The sequence below is a fragment of the Ambystoma mexicanum genome, chromosome 8 (genome assembly GCF_040938575.1).
Source record: "Ambystoma mexicanum isolate Mex_15411 chromosome 8, UKY_AmexF1_1, whole genome shotgun sequence".
NCBI lineage: Eukaryota > Metazoa > Chordata > Amphibia > Caudata > Ambystomatidae > Ambystoma > Ambystoma mexicanum.
The window spans coordinates 550,179,407-550,200,615 of record NC_090929.1 but is presented as its reverse complement, the minus strand read 5'-3'; positions in this window follow the sequence as shown (position 1 = coordinate 550,200,615).

Below are 21,209 nucleotides of genomic sequence, written 5' to 3'. Positions count from 1 at the left end.
GTCCCCTGTGGTGTGGGCTGCATAAGGGGCATGGTCATAGGTGATGGGGGTCCCCTGTGGTGTGGGCTGCCTGCGGGCCATGGGGAGGGGTGATGGGTGGCCCCCTGTGGTGCGGGCTGCCTGCAGGGCATAGTCAAAGGTGATGGATGGTCCCCTGTGGTGTGGGCTGCCTGCGGGCATGGTGACGGGTGATGGGCTGCCTGCGGGGCATGGTCATAGGTGATGGGGGATCCCCTGTGGTGTGGGCTGCCTGAGGGGCATGGTGACGGGTGATGGACTGCCTGCGGGGCATGGTCATGGGTGATGGGGGGTCCCCTGTGGTGTGGGCTGCCTGAGGGCCATGGGGAGGGGTGATGGGTGGTCCCCTGTGTTGCGGGATGCCTGCAAGGCATGGTCTGGGGTGATGGGTGGTCCCCTGTGGTGTGGGCTGCCTGGGGGCATGGTGACTGGTGATGGGCTGCCTGCAGGGCATGGTCTTGGGTGATGGGGGATCCCCTGTGGTGTGGGCTTCCTGTGGGGCATGGTGAAGGGTGATGGGCTGCCTGCTGGGCATGGTCATGGGTGAGGGGGGTCCCCTGTGGTGTGGGCTGCCTCCGGGCCATGGTGACGGGTGATGGGCTGCCTGCGGGGCATGGTCAGAGGTGATGGGTGGTCCCCTGTAGTGTGGATGCCACCGGGGCATGGTGATGGGTGATGGGCTGCCTTCGGGGCATGGTCATGGGTAATGGGGGCATCCCCAGTGGTGTGGGCTGCCTCCGGGGCATCGTGAAGGGTGATGGGCTGCCTGTGGCTCAAGGGCAGTGGTGACAGGTGGTCCCCTTTGGTGTGGGCTGCCTGCGGGGCATGGTCATGGGTGATGGGGGGTCCCCTGTGGTGTGGGCTGCCTGTGGGCCATGGGGAGGGGTGATGGGTGGTCCCCTGTGGTGCGTGCTGCCTGCAGGGCATGGTCAGGGTTGATGGATGGTCCCCTGTGGTGTGGGCTGCCTGCGGGCATGGTGACGGGTGATGGGCTGCCTGCGGGGCATGATAATAGGTGATGGGGATCCCCTGTGGTGTGGGCTGCCTGCGGGGCATGGTGACGGGTGATGGACTGCCTGCGGGGATTGGTCATGGGTGATGGGGGGTCCCCTGTGGGGTGGGCTGCCTGCGGGCCATGGGGAGGTGTAATGGGTGGTCCCCTGTGGTGCGGGCTGCTTGGGGGCATGGTGACTTGTGATGGGCTGCCTGCAGGGCATGGGCTTGGGTGATGGGGGATCCCCTGTGGTGTGGGCTGCCTGTGGGGCATGGTGACGGGTGATGGGCTGCCTGCGGGGCATGGTCATGGGTGATGGGGATCCCCTGTGGTGTGGGCTGCCTGCGGGGCATGGTGACAGGTGATGGGCTGCCTGCGGGACAAGGGCAGGGGTGACAGGTGGTCCTCTGTGGTGTGGGCTGCCTGCGGGGCATGATCATGGGTGATGCAGCGCTCCTCTGTAGTGTGGGCTGCGTGCAGGGCATGGTGATGTGTAATGGGCCACCTGTGGGGCAAGGGCTGGTGTGACGGATGGTCCCCAGTGGTGTGGACTGTCTGCGGGGCATGGTCATGGGTGATGGGGGATCCCCTGTGGTGTGGGCTGCATGCGGGGCATGGTGATGGGCTGCCTGCGGGGCATGGTCATAGGTGATGGGGGATTCCCTGTGGTGTGGGCTGCCTGTGGGGTATGGTGACAGGTGATGGGCTGCTCGCGGGGCAAGGGCAGGGGTGATGGGTGCTCCCCTGTGGTGTGGGCTGTCTGCGGGGCATGATCATGGGTGATGCAGCGGTCCTCTGTAGTGTGGGCTGCCTGCAGGGCATGGTGATTTGTAATGGGCTGCCTGTGGGGCTAGGGCAGGGGTGACAGGTGGTCCCCTGTGGTGTGGGCTGCCTGCGGGGCATGGTCATGGATGATGGGGGGTCCCCTGAGGTGTGGGCTGCCTGTGGGCCATGAGGAGGGGGTGATAGGTGGTCCCCTGTGGTGTGGGATGTCTGCGGGGCATGGTCAGGGGTGATGGGTGGTCCCCTGTGGGGGGTATCCATGCCGGTGCATGCTGATGCAGCCTCAGTATCAGGGACAGGATTAGGCACATGCCCCTCTGCGGTGACCTGTGGTGCCTCCTGCCCCTGCTCCTGGACTGCACCACTTGCACCAGTGGTATGACCCCCACGAGGCCCCATGTGTGGGTCTAATCCGGCCTCCTCCTGCTCCTCATCCACCACCAACCTGGATGGCTCCATACCGTCTTCCACTCGGGACAGCCCATGTGGAGGCCCACCTGCCCGTACCACTGCCGAGGAGCCCACTTCCGACCTCTGCCTCTTGGGCATCCCCTCGGCAGGCCCGGCCTTGGACGTGGCACCAGTCCCCTCGCTCCCGAAAGATGACATGTCCTGGGAGGGTGACCGGGCCAAGCGTCCCCACCTGGTGGAGGCATTCCCACCTCTCTGCTCAACAGCGCTGTCTCCGCCCTCTTCCTCAGTCGCTGCTGTAGATAGGGAGAGATTGAACACAAGCATTGGGGTACTGAACAATAGTCCACTATACACAAAGCAATTGCACATGAGTGCCGCTGTCAAACGTCACTTCCATCATCCCCCTCCACAACACATGGGTCAGTGCAAGCAACACACATGCAGAAACAGGCATGGCACATGCAACAGACATTTGCATCCATGTCCAAGGCAGCATTGAAACATCCGATGGGGGGCTGAACGTCACATGCATCATGGGACATGCTGATCACATGCACACACACCACTGGACAGTCATGCATCTGGCCATGTCTACCTCCTGACACAGTGGATTCATGAACAACTAGGTTGCATCAGTGAATTCACATATCGTGATGGTCATGTGTCATGCATCCATGGCGTTTCCCAGTCACACACACACTACTCAGACACACGCACATGTACACCATGCATAACCATGACGGTGACATCAGCATCCATGTCTCACACCCCAAACATGGCCAAGTCCCGACACAGGCATGCAAACATTTCTGCATCATCACATGCTGGTGCACATCATGCACTGCAACACAGACACCATTGACGTGGAACAGGCTTCAGTGGTGTCACATGCAGCACTGCCATGGCCCTGCACACAGATATACATACATGGGGCATGCTAGGCATGAGGCCAAGGTGCACACTTCTGCCACACCTCAACATGCATTACGCTGGACAAGAACACATGGACACATACCACTCGACTCCAGACGGGTCTGCAGCTCGAGCACCTGGTGGTGAAGCACAGGGCGTGTGCGCTCCAGGACCCGCATTTGGAAGTTGGACAACTGGTCCAAGTGCCCCACTTCTCCACGAGCTGCTATGAGGTGCTGGGCCTTGCTGTGGGTCCTGAACCTGAAGTCCTCCCAGCACTTCAGGATGTGTTGGTAGTTGCGGGATGCCACCCCCTCTGCGTTGAAGGCATCCACGATGTCCAACCAGATCCTCCTCCGTCCTTCCTTGTCGAGGCGCGATGTTGGTGAGAAGAGGTCATCATAATGCCCCAGGACTTCCTCCACCAGGAGTGAAGCTGACAGCCCTTTGCCTGTCTGCCGGAGGGTTGCCACTGGCACCGGATGGTGTATGGTCCGACATGGCAACCCCCGAGGCAGGTGTGGGTGGGCAACTGTGTCGTGGGGCTGGGCTGTGGAGTGATGGTACACCAGTCGGGAGTCTTCTGGGTCAGCACAGGTGATCTCAGGAACAGGATCCCTGGCAATGGCTTCTGTGCAAGCACCAAATAGCAGGGCATGTTGGCAGCAGGCAGGCTGGCAGCAGCAGATGGCTCGTAGGAGGCTGCTTGGGTCTCTGGGGGGCAGGTAAATGGCCTTCTGTGCAGGAGCGTGGTCTTCCGTGTGTTGTCGCGTGGCCAGCTTGATGCAGAGTCTGAACATGAAAAAACAGTGTTTTTTTCATATTTTTTCCAGGCAGACGGTGAGTCGCGCAGGTATAATTCCCACTGTGGTTGCCCCTGTGTGTTGTGTACCCCATTCAAGAGGTCATAGTAGCCTGCGTGTTCCATGCGTATGCATTTTTTGTGTTTCTGGGTGCCACAGCATACTGCAGGACCTTAATTCCATGCAACCGAGGGCTCGTTTGCACGTTTGTTTTTTGGGTGCCTCAGCGTTGCGTGACCCGCCATTTTTCCCCAAGGGTCACAGACAGCCTTACAGGAGTACCTATTCCATCTAGTACCCTGCCCCCTTCACCCCAATTGCCCAGGATAATTGTTTTCTTCACCTCCCATTCGCACAAGTACATCAGTGCCATAGTTGGGAGGCGACCAAGTGGAAAGGGAGGCAAAGCTGGGCGACCTCCAAGAGGTGTCCGCAGTAGGAAACATGGCCAGGATGACCAGGGTGGCCAAGGTGGCAGCGGTGGGCGGCGTGGGCAGGGTATCCCAAGAGGGCAGTGTTTCCAGGACCATTCACGGATAGCTAGGCCCTCCCTCCAGTGGGTCAGGGAGATGTAGCTGATACCATCCCAGCTCAGGCCCTGCTAGCTCAGCCCGGATTGGTCACAGAACAGGCACGGGATGACTCACAGGATGACTTGCGTGTCACGAAGTCCAGGCTGCGTGTGGCAATGAAAGTTGCTGTCACCAGGCCACGTGGATTTGGGGCAGCAATGTCATCTGCTGCCCTAAGCAGACAGGTTTTGGAGGCTGCATGGGAAGCTGCAGCTGACACCACCCCAGCGCTGAGTCACCCAGCCGGGACAGTGTTGGTCCCGGCCCCTCACACCGAAGCAGTTGTGGTGCTTGGTCCTGGCAACAGTACCCAGCAGCCAAAGCCTGAAGTGAGACCTTTGGTCATCATGCCAGTGCCTGCTTCCAGTGGCCAGTCCACCTGTGCTTCAGCCCCTACAGACCGGAGTGGCGTAAGCCACTCAGGGTCCACACCACCTCTCAAGAGGAAGAAGTGTGCTCTATTGGAACAGGCTGGGACCCCAGACATGGCTCAGCTCTCCGGCACATCAAAGAAGCAGAGTTTAAATAATGTGGAACGGAACGCACTTGTGGGCTACGTGTCGGAACACAGCCGCAACATGCTGGTGACAGCAGGGTGCAAAACTACGCCTGCTCAGCGTAGGGCCCACTGGCAGTGCATCGTGGATCACATTAGTTCCTTGGGATTTGTGAAGCACACAGCTGATGATTGCTCCAAGCTTTGGAGTGACTTCAAACGCCGAGCTAAAAATAAGCTGGCTTCTAATAACACATCTATTCTGCTGACTGGCAGTGGGTCACCACCAGAGGAGGATGAACTCACAGAACATGAGGCAATCGCTGGAGAGTTAATCGCAGAGGATCCGATCCAAGGCGTGGGAGACCTCCCAGATCTTGAGACGATGTCCGGTGAGTGTCCATGCGTGTCTGTCCAGACCATGTGTATGTAGCTTGGGGGATGTGTTGTGATTTAGTGCCAGGTCAGGCTATGTAGTCATAACTGCCATATGTGACCCATGTAGTGCCTCCAAGCTATCCCCCACCCTTGGGTTTCAGGTTCACTGCATCCCTACCAACCACTGCAAACACTTTGCACATGATAACTGCTCTTGCCCTTAAACTGCCATCATGACACAACATTGTAATTATGGTTTGTGTCTCTTTATTGACTGATAAGGACCTACACATGTACTGCACCGGCTCACTTCTGAGCCCTGTTTCCACCTTCTACATACCAATTGACTTATGTCATGTCAAAGTGACCTACCATTGACGTATACATGTGCCTCCCATCACTGTATTTAAACACACTGGCATTGTTGCAGCATGTCACACATGTGTGTTTTGTCCCACTCGTTTGCATGTTCTGTTTGATTAAATGCATTATACATGGATGGGGGACAGTAGTGCTTAACTCCCATCTGGCTATCCTTGTCAGTTCTGCCATGGCTATGCAATGTGCTATCTGTTTGCTGGCATCTGTCAAGTTTGTGGATGGTCCATACCACTCACAGGCTTATGTGCAATGCAGGTGCTATGAACCATGCAGCACATGTGTTGCTTTTCCATTTTAGACTAATCAGTGTCTGCTTTCAGGTTCCCCTTCCACTTCATTGTCCCTGCTTGCAAGCCTGGATTTGTGTCATGTGTGACATGTCTCATTAATGTATTGGATGTCAACATTGTGATGCCTATGTGTGCGAGCTTTGCTGTTCACGTGTGTGTTGATTACTTATTTTTCATTTTGTGCAGTTGATGAGGCACTGGAAGCTGTGGAGGAGGGGGAGATGACGCTGGGGCAGGAGTACTCAGAGCCCCAACCAACCACCAGTGGAGGACGTGGGGAGGTGCCGCACGAGAATCCATTGCTCCTACAGACCGTCCTGTCTGTGGATGTCTCTGGGTACACCTCTGAGGATCTCTATGGCTCAGGTGCTGAATCAGACATTGACACATATGTCCTGTCGCAGGTGAGTGTTTCTGGCAGGGATGCTGTTCTGTCCAACGCACCTGCACTGGGGGTAGACCCCTCAATGTCCCATTCAATGTTGTATTGTCCGCCTGTGGCGGTTACGGATGCAGGGTCACATGCCACACTATTTTCTCCTGTCCTGGGGCAGCAGATAAAAGGAGGAATGCAGTACTCCAGCCACAGGCAGCACCAGCACAGCAAGGTGCACGTCTCCTTGGGCCCGACAGGTGTCATGTCCAGCAAAACAGTGGCCGTGCACCACCAAGCAATACTGTGTGGGAGAACTCCATTTATGCAATTGCACAACAACAGGGGGCATCGTGTGAGATGATGACACATGCTGTGGAAAGGGTGGCCACTTCCATTCTCCCCCCGAAAGGCAGGTGGAGCTCCAGCAGCAGGCAACGCGGTCCAAGTGCCGCTCACACAGGAAGGACATGTTGGCCGCCAACAGGAACTGACAGGCTGAACTGGGGCTCTGCGCACAGCCATATCTGCGGAAGCACAGGCCCACAGGGATGCCCTGAGGGAAGATAAAATCTCCCTCAGAGCTACTCTGGGTGCACTTCAGATGTCCCAGAGTACACGTTCAGAACAGCAGCTTGAGTAGCTTCAAAGAACCTCTCAGCTGAGCTCCAGGCAACCCGTGAGGAGATCCGTGCATCATGTGAGGCCTTGCAGGGAGAACTCCGTGCTACACGTGAGGTGCTGCATGGGGACCTCCGGAACACCATCCTGCAGAACCAAACCTTTAAAACCTGCATGCTTGCTGCCATGGAGGAGCATGCCAGGGCTTTGCGTGGTCTGCCTTCCGTACCACGCACACCTTGTAATATTGTACCAGAGGGTAGCGACAGCGACAGCAGTTCTTCCACTATCAGATAGCCATGCAGGCCATGAGCCGATGGAGGGATTATTTTGTTTTCCTCAACTTCCATGCATGTGTGTGTTGAGGTGCACCCTGCACCTCCTCCCTGAAGGGTGGTTCCCCCCACCCCCGGTCGACCATGGCCATTTTTGATTTTTGTTTTTTCTTTTTTTTGTTATTTTGTCTATTTTTCTGTCTATTGTGCGTTCATGTAACAGTGTGTTGCTTTATGTGGCATCCGAAGGCATCCACTGTGTGTTCCAGCTGGGCCCATACAGCCTTGTCTTGTGTTTGTGTTTGAGGCTTGGGGTCCAGACACATATGCCACTCCTGCTTCCCCTTTCCATGGGCTTGCAAGGAGGGCACCGTGTGACAGTAACTTACACAGAGGCATTGGGCTTCCATCAGTTGTGTTGCCAGTCTGTAGTCCAAACTGTGTATGCACCACTAGTGGGGATTCATGATGGTTTCTCCACTGCATGGTTGATATACATATTGTATTTAATATTGCTCATTATGCATATTTACATGTTGTTTCTTCATGTGTTACCTTGCCTGTCTCCATTGCAGATGCAGTTCATGTTGTCTGCAGTAGCCTGACACATTTACCTACCAGCAACACACGGAAGATGGGTGGGGTCCACGTGGTGGCTTTGTCAGATTGTGACACTTGGGCTATTGTGATTGGTCACTGTCTGACGTTGCCACTGTTGGGTCCTGAGTTCATGAATTGTCATGCTGGTAAGTATATGTTAATGTGTGCAGTTTCATTTTCATATGTGAGAGGGAATTGTCTGTGGCCTGTTTCCATTTGTGACGGTGCACTTTGTGATAGGTGTGTCATGTGTTGTGCATTTATTTGGTTGCTTTCACATTGCATGTCATGCCAGGGTGTGTCAGGTGGGTGGCATGGGGTTTGGGAGGGGATAGGTGACATACCAGTATTTGGGTGTGCTGTTTTGCAAGGTGGGTAGTCCATTATGCAGCATGAATGTGTGGCTTTTGGTCACACGGGATCGTTTTTTTTTTTTTTTTTAAGTAGCTAGGGATGCACACAATATAGTATTTCCAGCAACACATTCTCAGGGTGGTAAGGTTGTGACAGTTGACTATCCCTTTCTCATCATCGATTGTCACCTGATATGTGCCAGGCCTGTGTGCACTCCACAGGGGTGGGATTATAGGTGAAAAATGTAGCCACAAGCTGGGTACAGGCTGCCTCGCCACGTGCCCTTTACCCTCCCATGCGCAATGGCCGTGCCTGTGGTTGGGGATGTGTGGGCACCACCATGTCCACCAGTACGCCCTGCCGGGTTACAACGATGTGCAGGACACATGCTGCCACACTAGTGGGGGCGCATATAGCAGCTGTCCACCAAAGCGGTCAAGGGAGCGAAAACGTGACTTGAGCACTCCAAATGTGCACTCCACTATGCCCTGGGTTGCAATATGGGCTGCGTTGTATCTTACCTCAGGTGGTGTGGTGGGATTCCGTATTGGCATCATCATGTAGGTGCTCAGAAGGTTGGCACTGTCCCCTGGGGAGGTGATATTGGTTGCGATTAGTTGGGTATTGCCATTTCTGTGTGTGTGACATGCATGCATGTGCACAGGCATTTGTACTCACCAATGAGCCATGTGTCGCCATGCCCCCCCTATTTCCAGGTCCCTTGTTTAGGGGTGACATTCTGAATATGAAACTATCATGGTTAGATCCTGGATAGTTTGCATAGACAGAGGTGATTATTCCCTTGGCATCGCATACCACCTGCACGTTGATGGAATGCCAGTGCTTGTGGTTGCAATAGATGTATAGATGTGCTCAGTGGCCCAAGGTGGACGTAAAGCCACATGGGTGGAATCAATGGCACCAAGCACTTTGGGGAATTGTGCCACCCCATAAAAGTCCTGGACCACGGCCTGCCTTTCAGGTTTCCCCTGTTCGATTCCATGAATACGTGTTGTTAGCGTGTGTTGTTCCCCATTCCGCGTGATCCGCCCCCTTTTTATGTGTGTACACTGGGCGTCTCGCGCACAGCCTTTGGGATGTCGCAATGACGTGTGCGCCAAACGCGGATTCGGACCAGGTCACAGGTGAGCCACGCGCAGCGCCTTCTGTGAATCACCAAACGGGTGCTTGCGCGGCTTTCGCACACATGCACTGTGATTTTCACACTTGGGCCCCCGTTTTCAGCGCACATTCATTCCATGAATTACCCCCTGTGTGTCGTTCCTCATATGCTATTTCTCCATATCTGTACTCTAATGTAATAGTTAAGGCTTAGCTAATGGCCCAAACCAAAAACAGCCAAATACCTGCGTTCACAGGCAGCCTGTGATTAATATAGTGAATGAGATCAAAGCGAAAAGGATTTTCAGAAGCATTTATTTTCAAATACACCTCAAAAAATCAAAATGTACATCACCATAAACAGGTAAAAAGAAGTTTAGATATCTTCCCAGAAGCTAGGCCGATCCTCTCATGAAAAGAGTCATGCCTGTAAACAGAGAAAGGGGACAACTTTCCATAATTTCTCCTCGCATTTTGGGACCTCGTGCAGTGCCAGCACCAAGTACAATTGTCAGACTATAAATCATGGACACACATGATTCATTCGCATCAGAAAATTAAAAAGAAGCTTAAGGACTGAGGAGAGTTAAATGATGAACACGGCAGTAAACTTGGCTTCATAATAGCTTTTCATCTTTGCCTCTGGGACCCCCGCAGTTTGTAATTGCGCAGCTTTGCTGGAGACGTAAAATAACATTTGGTAACATAAAAATGCAAACATGCATCATTGTTTTATTGTACTGTTTCCCGGGAATAATGCGACTGCTGACACATTAGCAACATTTTAGGGGCTCGGTTGAAGCAGCAGAGCAAATACCGTTTGTTTCAGGAAAGCTTTCTGAGATGCTTTTCAGAAATGTAATTTCCGCGCCATTTTATTGTGGAAAGTAATTGCGCATACTAGCGCTGTGGGCTAGGAAGCTATAGGTGTGTATCCTGCAAACAGAGTTGGGAAGTGGACTAGAGCCAGCAATTGTAGCCAGCCAAGTATGACACAACTGTTTCATCTGGCCTACTGTTCTATCACTCCAGCTATCTATTGTATCATTACCACCAAGTCCCTCTAACTCGTCCCAGTCCTTACTAAATGAGATTCCAAACGGCCACAGGAATTGATTCCAAGTGTTTGCTCTAACAACTTCCTGTGTTCAGACAACACCCCCTCAAGCATCTTTAGGTATGAAATAGCTGCTCAGCACTGGTGCCTCCTAAACTACCCTATTCACAAGCACCCCAAATACTCCCCTTGAAGGTGGGTGTGCTAGATGTAAATGCCGGGACAAGGAAGACATGGATGGACTTAGAGTAATTAAGATTACACAAAGTAATTGGGCCATTGCCCCTTCATTTCTTCCTCACTCCAGCCCTTACTAAATTAGGAATACAGAGGCTGCTACTTCGGCACCTAAACGATTAAATTGACAGTTAAGTGAAGGCAACAAAAACCTCTGGGTATTAAGCACATTATAAATAACCAATTACAATTGCATTTATATGTTTTAATGAAGATTAAAAAAAATATCTGAAAAAGGACACACTGCTGACTAGATATGTCATTGAAATGCCATATCCCGGCGTTTATCCACCATGTTCAACAGAAGCATCTTTGACCCAGCTGCATTCCCATGCATGTCAAACACAGAGATCTGTACTCCCCTGGGGGTGATTAATGGCAAAATCATTGAGAGTATCTTCCAATTTCAGAACTCAACACTATTGTTCAGCCTCCAATGACACCTTTTGTCCAAATTCCCCAATGTTGGCCCTTCCGTGAGAACCAGGCACTGACAGAATATCCCTGGCGAATGATATGCTCACAATTAGTGTATAGAAGACTATACCACAGAACTGTGAAGATACAGGTGGCCATGAGTAGTAACTTGGGCAACTACCTTGCAGATGCCTCCTGTCACCAAACCTGCCATGACAGGGATTATATATTGCATCTCCCTGTACTCCTGAAGGAACACTATTCCTAGTGCAGAATGGAAGTTACTCTTCAGGAAAGGCAGGACTTGGACTGCTGTTAGCTAGGATGAGTCCACAAGGATGGGAAACTCTGCCCTGAGGCTATTTTACAAACCCCTTTAAACCATTCAGGAATACAAAACAATAAAGAAATCCTTGTCTAATCTACATTTAGGAAATGCGAATAGCATAAAACACCCTCGAGGAAACCTCCAGACTAACCAGCAAGCACAATACTGGTATTATACAAACCCCACTGGGAGGAGGATACACCACAGCCTGCCCTAATGAATTGCAATTAAAGACCCATGCCAATCCAGTGAAGTCAGTGCAATCCATGCCGGAAGTCTCTTCATCTTGCATAGGGCTCGTGTCATAAAAGAGGGTAAGAATCGTCACATGCAGGACAAATCAAGTGTCCCACAATATTATGTATACCATTATAAATTTGGGGCACACCCATATCCCTTTCCTAAGTCTTGGAGTGGGAGAATCCCTTTTACATCCAGAGGATCTGGTGCCGCTCACTCCTGGTCCATTATTATACTCAGAATAGTGGGCATTGAGAATTCCAACCTGGACCCACGCCTAACAAATATCCAAACTCATTTCCCTATGATGGGAATATGTCAGACAAAGTAGAAATGAATACGATTTGCCCATTCTCTACAATGTATATTGTGGATGTAAAAGGCAGGAGTTGGCAGGCATGTGTCTTGGGACCATCTAATACGAGACACAACCATACCAAGCTTCTACATGGGATTCCTGTCCACTCCAACAGGTGCTAATAGTATTAGGTAATATTATCCCCACCAAAAATAGCGCAATATATATGGTCGTTGGGAACGGCCATAGACGATATTTTTAGTGAGGATAATATTTGGGGTTATTGGGAGCTGGGGTTGAAGGGGTTTCCCCCGCTCCCTTTAAAATAATATGGTGGTTGCAGGGTTTCCTCCGCAGGTTCCATGTTATTATTGCCACAAAAATATGGCGATATTTGTGTATGGAGACATTTTTGCAGGGATATTCACACATGGAACTGTGCTAACATGATAAAGGCATGGAGGGGATAGGTCCTGTTGAAGTTTCAGGACTAAGCATCTGCCAATAAAAAATGGCTGTGTCTGCGCCTTTCTTAAAATGCCATATTGCACTTCAAACCGCAACTGTACCCAAAAATAACTGAAATGGCAAGAGGTAACATGGAACGCCAGTCACCGCTGAGTCATAATAGCCTTCCATACTCAGAAGTGTAAGTGCTGTCCTGCCAGAACGAGATCAGTAGCCCTGACCCAGCAGAAGTTGAAGTCTTAGGGGAGTCTTGTCTATAGTTCATCAAATAAGTCTGATTAATCACTTCCATCAGTGAATGCAATTTTTAAAAGAGCGAATCACAGGCAGCCTAAACACATGTGCAAAGTGTCAGGTATAATATGCATACCCTGGCCCGGTCTCATGGACAGAAAACAGCTCATTGTACCTTGTGCCCTGATATGGCCCCTCCATTAGTGAAAGCATTTGCCATAGGCAATTGTCTTGGGCAGTCTTTTTTCAGACTGCTTAACAGACTGTGGAACATATTCTGTGTGGTGGGGGGTGTCTCAAATGCCCATGTTCTAAGCTGAAGGTTGAGGAAGGTTGAGGAAGCACTGGCTTACTTAAAGGGTAACACATGGGCATTTGTGATTCTTCCAAAAGTGGCTTAATGCCTCTATTTCACTCTTTGGGTAAATTGTATAATGCAGTACACCCTGAAATGGGAGCAAGTGTGTAGGCTAGGGTCATATCCTCATGAGGTTTCATGCAGGACCTAAGGGCTCTATTACAAAGCTGACTTCCTGTTTATTACCAACACCTGCTTACGATTCCCTTCCTGGAACACAACCCACTGACCTTTTGAAATGCTGCCATTCACTTCCCCACACCTAGATCTGGGTCTTCCAAACTCCTATCACCCACTGGAATCACTATCCCAAGTCCATTTAGGATCTGTCCATGGTACACTATTGTCACCTTGTTATTCATTTTCTGTGTGCCTCCTTGACACTTCTGCTGACTGTTGAATCTGCATGTCCAGCAAAGGCTATAGCAAAGGCAGTGGCGAGGCAAATACACTAATTGAATGAACACCAGCCAAGGAGAATCTAAGCCCCAGAATGGTTGAATGTGGGAACGGAGCACCAGTTCTGTTAACATATGTCCCTCACTTGGTTACATAAATCACAGTGGGCCTCATTACGACCCTGGCGGAGTGGGATACCGCCAGCGGTAATCGCGGCGGACCCGTCCGCCCTACTACGAGTTCCCTTAGCGCCATGGAGGTTTTCTCCGCCTGGTTTTACCGGGCGGAGAAAACCATGGCGCTAAGGGACCTCGTTGTTAATTACGCCGCCGTACTTTACGGCGGCGTAATTAACTCCTTCCCCACTCCCATTATACCCTATGGGGCAAGAATGGGAATGGGGAAGGGTAAAATGGGGATTGGGGATTTACCGCTCCGCCAAGGTCGGCATGGGGTGGTAAATCCGCCAACCCCCATGGCGCTATCGGCGGCTTTCCGCCATGCTCCGCGGTGCATTTTGCACCGCGAATTCCGCCAGGGTCGTAATGAGGGCCAGTATCTGCTAGGAACACCTGAAACATCTAAGGATCACTAGACTTGCACTTAATATATTTTTTTAATTTCTTACTGATAAGACCTCAAATTTTGCTCTGTCGCCTTTCTCTTCTCTTTATGCAAAGCCAGGTAGCAGAGTCTATAAAGGTGGGCATATCCCCCAGTCTCTTTTCATATCTGCATGCAAAATCTTGAAACCTGATCAGATCCTGCCGGCTTGATTGTGAATATTACTCTGGCAAAGCCCATATTTCTTTGCCAAGCTGTCATCAATCTTGGAATTTAGGGACCCAGCTAACTTTTCTAATTGCCTTCTTTACCTGGACCACTAGATGAGACCTACTTTCCTGAAATGTAATTCCTCAAAGATAGATATCCTGTATTAATTGCCCATTCCACTGAACTAGTCCCTGTTTGGACTGCTGCTCTTTTTTCATATGTCCATTGCAAAGAATGTTAGTGTTTGCACTGATGTTGATCAGACTCTGGTTGCCACAGTGACAGAGTTTCCTTTTTCTTAATTTTATAGGGATGTTGCCTTATCTGGCATTTGTCTATTGATTCGATTTAGTGGCACACGTGTATCACACCCGGACTACAATAATTGGATGTGCCAAGCAGCACATTTTTTGTGTGAAAACGCAGCAACAGCAGCATACATCTATAGGTCACTCTGACAAACAACATGGTGATAAAGTCCTGTATCTCAGGTTTGCATATTATTGAATAGCCTAACCATATGGCTGATATATAAAACTGTGGACAGGAACACGGCTCCATTCCAAAAAGCAGGGTTCATTATATACAGATGTAAGATAAATCTTAGAAGAAGCTCCATAAAATTAACAACCATTAATTCACGATTTTAATAGCCCTAGATTTGAGTGAGATAGTTGACCTCTAAGGTCTTCTTACCATGAAACTCAGTTTGCCCCCACACAGAAATACACACACACACCAACTGTTTCCGCAAACCTCTGAAAACTTTGCTCTATGCAAAATAAATCAACACAGATAATCAGCTTTGCACACAGTGTACTCTGCTTTCCCACTTCCAAGAGGAAAATGAATTGGTGCTACAAAGTCTATTACATTTAATTAAATGACACAAGCAATACTAATGTATTGAAAGGGAAAATGACAACCATATAAGGTTTTCGTTTGCAGAGGTAGCGGGCGCCCCTCTCTCGACAGAACAAGGCCTGATAACCTGTTCAGTGGTTATTAACCACTTGAGAGTTCGCAGCCACTGCTTTTACTCACTGTGCCTTTCACAGATGGGAAATACCATTTGCATATCAGTCTTTGTCCTGCCCAGGGGCAGTCCAGCACCGAAATGCAATGGCAATTCCAACCTGAACGAGAGTACCACCAGCAACCCCATACACGTGTTTCACCCTTGTTGGGGATCATCAGTGAGGTGAAGCTGATGCCTCTCTAAGCACAGTGAGAGGGAGACCACGTCTGGGTGCCCCCAGGAGACCTAGGGTTACCAATCCCAGGTTCCTTGAAATTTAGTTTGCAAAGGTAGCGGGCGCCCCTCTCTCGACAGAACAAGGCCTGATAACCTGTTCAGTGGTTATTAACCACTTGAGAGTTCGCAGCCACTGCTTTTACTCACTGTGCCTTTCACAGATGGGAAATATCCATTTGCATATCAGTCTTTGTCCTGCCCAGGGGCAGTCCAGCACCGAAATGCAATGGCAATTCCAACCTGAACGAGAGTACCACCAGCAACCCCATACACGTGTTTCACCCTTGTTGGGGATCATCAGTGAGGTGAAGCTGATGCCTCTCTAAGCACAGTGAGAGGGAGACCACGTCTGGTTGCCCCCAGGAGACCTAGGGTTACCAATCCCAGGTTCCCTGAAATTTAGTTTGCAAAGGTAGCGGGCGCCCCTCTCTCGACAGAACAAGGCCTGATAACCTGTTCAGTGGTTATTAACCACTTGAGAGTTCGCAGCCACTGCTTTTACTCACTGTGCCTTTCACAGATGGGAAATATCCATTTGCATATCAGTCTTTGTCCTGCCCAGGGGCAGTCCAGCACCGAAATGCAATGGCAATTCCAACCTGAACGAGAGTACCACCAGCAACCCCATACACGTGTTTCACCCTTGTTGGGGATCATCAGTGAGGTGAAGCTGATGCCGCTCTAAGCACAGTGAGAGGGAGACCACGTCTGGTTGCCCCCAGGAGACCTAGGGTTACCAATCCCAGGTTCCTTGAAATTTAGTTTGCAAAGGTAGCGGGCGCCCCTCTCTCGACAGAACAAGGCCTGATAACCTGTTTAGTGGTTATTAACCACTTGAGAGTTCGCAGCCACTGCTTTTACTCACTGTGCCTTTCACAGATGGGAAATATCCATTTGCATATCAGTCTTTGTCCTGCCCAGGGGCAGTCCAGCACCGAAATGCAATGGCAATTCCAACCTGAACGAGAGTACCACCAGCAACCCCATACACGTGTTTCACCCTTGTTGGGGATCATCAGTGAGGTGAAGCTGATGCCTCTCTAAGCTGTTACTTAGAGAGGCATCTAAGCTGTTACTTAGAGAGGCATCTAAGCTGTTACTTAGAGAGGCATCAGCTTCACCTCACTGATGATCCCCAACAAGGGTGAAACACGTGTATGCGGTTGCTGGTGGTACTCTCGTTCAGATTGGAATTGCCATTGTATTTCGGTGCTGGACTGCCCCTGGGCAGGACAGAGACTGATATGCAAACGGATATTTCCCATCTGTGAAAGGCACAGTGAGTAAAAGCAGTGGCTGCGAACTCTCAAGTGGTTAATAACCACTGAACAGGTTATCATGTCTGTTCTTGCGAGAGAGGGGAGCCCGCTACCTTTGTAAAACTATTTTTTAAGGAACCTGGGATTGGTAACCCTAGGTCTCCTGGGGGCAACCAGACGTGGTCTCCCTCTCACTGTACTTAGAGAGGCATCAGCTTCACCTCACTGATGATCCCCAACAAGGGTGAAACACGTGTATGGGGTTGCTGGTGGTACTCTCGTTCAGGTTGGAATTGCCATTGCATTTCGGTGCTGGACTGCCCCTGGGCAGGACAAAGACTGATATGCAAATGGATATTTCCCATCTGTGAAAGGCGCAGTGGCTGCGAACTCTCAAGTGGTTAATAACCACTGAACAGATTATCAAGTCTGTTCTTGCGAGAGAGGGGCGCCCGCTACCTTTGTAAAACTATTTTTTAAGGAACCTGGGATTGGTAACCCTAGGTCTCCTGGGGGCAACCAGACGTGGTCTCCCTCTCACTGTACTTAGAGAGGCATCAGCTTCACCTCACTGATGATCCCCAACAAGGGTGAAACACGTGTATGGGGTTGCTGGTGGTACTCTCGTTCAGGTTGGAATTGCCATTGCATTTCGGTGCTGGACTGCCCCTGGGCAGGACAAAGGCTGATATGCAAATGGATATTTCCCATCTGTGAAAGGCACAGTGAGTAAAAGCAGTGGCTGCGAACTCTCAAGTGGTTAATAACCACTGAACAGGTTATCATGTCTGTTCTTGCGAGAGAGGGGCGCCCGCTACCTTTGTAAAACTATTTTTTAAGGAACCTGGGATTGGTAACCCTAGGTCTCCTGGGGGCAACCAGACGTGGTCTCCCTCTCACTGTACTTAGAGAGGCATCAGCTTCACCTCACTCATGATCCCCAACAAGGGTGAAACACGTGTATGGGGTTGCTGGTGGTACTCTCGTTCAGATTGGAATTGCCATTGTATTTCGGTGCTGGACTGCCCCTGGGCAGGACAAAGGCTGATATGCAAATGGATATTTCCCATCTGTGAAAGGCACAGTGAGTAAAAGCAGTGGCTGCGAACTCTCAAGTGGTTAATAACCACTGAACAGGTTATCATGTCTGTTCTTGCGAGAGAGGGGCGCCCGCTACCTTTGTAAAACTATATAAGGTTTTCGCATGATGAGGAGCGTGTCTCCTCAAATACATTTTCACCAAAGGATATGGGGCAGTGTGACAGTAAATTTGCATCTAACCATACAGTACTTGTGCGTGCTCAATCTCCTTTCGATACGTGTAAATACAGTTGCATTGTATTTGCACTGGCTGTAATGCAATAGCACATAAACAAACAACATGTCTTTATGCACTTATGTACCACACCCACATGCTTTTAAGGTCTTAATCTAGAACACACATCAGGTTGGTTTGCTTTAATATTTAATATCACAATCCAGTGCACAACTCTAATGCATGTTATTGTCTAGACGCATTTTTTCAACAAAGAACATTTTTTTGATTACAACTTTTATACCCTTAGCAGAAGCAAACTTGTTGCATTGGGTAATTTTACAAAACCGGGCCAGGATATTCTCCTGATGCCTGGAACTGTAAGTTCCATTCACTAGCATTAGGGTTCCATTCTTTTGGGATTAGTCTTGTGTTTGCTAGAAGTTCTCTCGTTGGTAAAAAGTTCAACATGAGCCTGAAGAAGGTGTCTCTCGTCTTTCGACACAGGAAGAGCTCTAGATATTTCGATAGTTGATTCAGTTTACGACAGTCTAGTATGCAATTGAGCCAGAGTTGATATTCAGCTTTCTTCTCTATAGTGTCTATCCAATCTTTTCGCAGAATTTTTCTTTTGGCTTATTTCTTCTGTAATGCCCATGTTTGTCAACAGTTGTTTGCATGCTTCTTTCCAGGTGGTAAATATTGAGTTATTGGTTGTGTTAGAATGGGCTCGTAATAGACAAACATAGAGAATACCCTAATTTACGACAGTTTTCCTGTATAGATTGATTGTTTTCCATGTTACAATTGATTCTAAAGATTGCAGTTGTAACTCGAATCTAATACGCCACACTGGGAAGGAATTTGGTAGGGATAAATCTTTTCTCCAGAACCTGCCCTCTAGTTTGCTCCAGACTTGCCATGGTAAAGTTAAGAGGGATTTGCTCCTGTATATTACAATTGCCGTAACTTGCATGCCGTAACAGCACTATGTTGTCTGCGTACAATATCCATTTTATAAGTGTTCCATTCAAGATGGGAGGGTTGGTAATGACCGATTTTTATTGTAACTCAAGGTCTGAGAGATAGAGACTAAAAAGTGTGGCAGCCAATGGGCATCCCTATTTTAGGCTGTTCCATGTCCGGATAATTTCAGATACAGCACCTGTGTGTGACAGCCTGAAGCGGACACTAATTTATGACTATAGAGCTATGATTGGCTTTAGAATGTCTAAAATGTCTAAAATGTCTGATGGGCAGTTCCACGCCTTGAGTTTTTGCCATAGTTTTTGTCGAGATACACTATTGAACTATCGAATGCCATTTGAAAGTCGATAAATGTTGTGAGAGTCTGGGTCTTACTCCTCATGGCTTCGAGTTTCAGTAGGTTTAAAATGAGCAGGTCGATGTTTGTTCCAACTCCTCTTACGAAGCCTCTGTCTCTCGTCAAATTTGTTGTTTCTTGTTATCCATTCAGTCAAACGGCATTGTATTATGGTGGCAAAGATTTTCCCGAGGGGGTCCAGCAACGCTATCAGTCGGTAGTTGGTTCGTTGTTTCCGGTCCCCTTTCTTATACATCTTGATTAGTGTGGCAGTTTTCCATGTGTTAGGAATTTGTTTGCTCTTTGTTATAATGTGAAACAGGTGTTCACACACTTTTGACCATGCTACAGGATTTCTTTTGAGGATCACATTGCTCAGACCATCTGGACCGGGTGCCTTTGAGGTGTTTAGCCATGTGATTGTTCTCAACATTTCTTCATAGGACCATTTGAATTCCCACGAGTCCTTCAATGATTTAAATTTGTCCAATTTTGCCCTCTTGTGTCTTTTTTTCCGTAGATTTTGGTAGAATGTTCAGACCATGCTGCCTATGGTACGTCAGCTGTTAGCAGATCTTTGTTTCAGGGGTCGTTGTTTATTAGATTCCACAAGTCTCGGGTGTTGCGTTGATTTAAGGCTGCCAAAATGTTTTTGCCGTCATTTTGTCTACGCATAGCCGGGAGCCTTTTTGCTAGTTTCTGTATTCTTGTTTGTGTTTTTAACAACTATCTTTCTTCCTTCAGGGTTCAGCTTCTTGGCCATTCGGATCTTTAATCTGACATTCTTTTTTCTGTTAGCTGTTTCTTGATTGTATGCGTGGGCATGTGGCAGATGGTTTGTTCTTTGTTTCGGTGTAAGTCCTCTGTATGCCCGGAAAAGCCATTCATAGTCAATCTTAACCTTATCTGGCATACGTGTATTTTGAAAGAGCGTTGGTAGATGTTGTTTCTATTATTCAGTTCTCTGTAGTCGGTTTAATCCATGTTTCAATTCCAGAGGTAAGACTGATTTTATGTGATCACGCTTCTGAGGTCCTTGCCAGGTCAGTGTTAAAATGTTATGATCACTTGTGGTTTTATCAGTGATCTCCATTGCTTCAAGGTCTTGAATCAATGACTGCATAGCAAAGATATAGCCCAGGTATTAACACAACATCTACTTTCTCTTCATTTGTGTAAGTTGATATGTTCATCAACATTTCTTGTTGTTTGAGATCGTCATCTGTTAGGATTCTTGTGTTTTTGCACGTTTGTTCACCTTCTGTAAGTTATTCTGTTCTATATTGGTTTTTTCTCGATTTTTCTATAGGTGTTCTGTCATTTGTTGTGTAATCTTTATATTTCTTAAGCAATGGTGCTAGAGTGTAAGTAGATGCGGCCATTAGCGAGTTCTGGAGATCTAGCATTGTCGTTGGAATAGGTCGTGTAGGAATGTTTGTTACTTTTTTTTTCCCAGTAGTTAGAGTTGTCTCTTCTTCCTTCAATTTCTTTTATTCGGAATTTAATATTGTCTTGTTCTTGTATCTCTGCTTTCTCTTGATTGTACCAATTCAGTCGGTCCTGTCGGTTCTCATTCTTCGATAGATTTTTTGATGAGGCGTCTGCATGTGTAAGTGGGTTCAGTTTTTCTTTGTCGAATTGTGGGTTGGTATTTTCTTTTTCTTTAAACGTAGTGTCCTTCAGTACCGGTGCGGAGGTCATCTCCCTTGTGTCATTAGCTGTCTGATTTATTTGAAGTTGGCCAAAAATGTGGCTTCTCTTTTCGTGATTTGACATAAGCGATTCTATTTCTGTTATATCAAGAGGTTTGCGTTAAATTACTGACTTTACCGGCATAGCGGAAATACCGTATCCGCGTTGGTAGCAGGGCGTAATTAGCACCATATTCCGACCTCGCGGGCACGAGCTTTCCGCCATGCC